A 1,093-nucleotide genomic window follows, 5' to 3' on the forward strand; every position below is an offset into this window, starting at 1 on the left:
CCCAGAAGGCTCAGGTGCAGGACATTGTGTGACATTCAGGTGCACTGAAGTGTGCGGTTATTTTTTGTTTGGTTTGTAAATAAATAATAATAATATTTTAAAAAAACAGCAGGAATTTATGATGTTTTTTGGCCAAAATGTAGAATTTAATTTGGAATTTTTTTGATACTTTCTTTGTTTCTGTCCCGGATTATACATAATGGGGCACAGCGCCAAGCCTGAAAGTGTTACAGTGTGATAATCATGCGCATTGATCACCGTGTTAAAAGTTATTCCTTCTCCTTCTCTATACACATCATTTCTGCCTGCTTAACATCATTGCACCTTTCCGAATCCCTTCCCGTGTAGCTCTGCCAGTTCTGCAGTGGAGCATGCAGCATTATTCTGCTAGGTTAAGTGCGGCACAATCTAATTACTCTAATGTCGGTTGCGGTCTTAAATCACACTTATTGGGTAAGTGCGCCCGTTTGTCTGTCCTTCAGAAGGGAAGCCGCTCCGCTCTGCTCTTGGACTAATTATTCCAACTGGATATGAGCAATTGCACTTATTGGCTAGGGCATGGAACCGGCTGCCTGCGCTCCCATTCGTTGCCAGTGAAGTGTGTGTACGATTGGGTCCTGGGAAGGAGTGGGAGGGGCATTCTCTCTTTCCTCCCTGTGCTGGAGCGTTTGTGGATGTGAGCACTCTTTTCTCTCCTATTATCTGAGTGGCTGCAGGTACTGGTGTCTGCCTCTATGCCTCTGTGCCAGAGGGATAAAGAGGGAAAGAAAGAGGACTAGTGCTTCATATCCCCCCTTTGGCCTCCCCGTCTCCCTGCTCCCTGCCACTCCATCCTTCCTTCCTCCCTCCTGGACCACCCGTCAGCGGCTTGATCAACCTGCCCGGACCCTCCTCCCACAACCCCTTTGACTATCCTCACTTCACCGTCCCGTCTTCTGAACTGTGTGCAGGTAAGCCAGCACCTAAATGTGACTTTGTTGTGCTTTTCCCCCGCTTCTCTACACTCTTTCCTCTTTGCATGTCATTTTGTCATTGTTTCTCACACACACTCTTTCTCACGCACCCTCCCTCACTCTCTTTAGCTTTCAAGTTT

At 47.2% G+C, this 1,093-nt stretch overlaps 1 long non-coding RNA gene across 1 annotated transcript in view; it reads left to right on the top strand.

Moving 5' to 3' along the window:
• The first annotated feature begins 688 nt into the window (after positions 1-688).
• LOC107576623 (uncharacterized) overlaps positions 689-1,093 on the top strand; it is a 6,954-nt gene continuing 6,549 nt past the window's right edge. Inside the window, exon 1 of the long non-coding RNA XR_001608085.1 lies at positions 689-950. This is a non-coding gene — a long non-coding RNA (uncharacterized lncRNA). The remainder of the gene's footprint in view (positions 951-1,093) is intronic.

The sequence above is a fragment of the Sinocyclocheilus grahami genome, unplaced genomic scaffold (genome assembly GCF_001515645.1).
Source record: "Sinocyclocheilus grahami isolate Dianchi unplaced genomic scaffold, SAMN03320097.WGS_v1.1 scaffold4051.1, whole genome shotgun sequence".
NCBI lineage: Eukaryota > Metazoa > Chordata > Actinopteri > Cypriniformes > Cyprinidae > Sinocyclocheilus > Sinocyclocheilus grahami.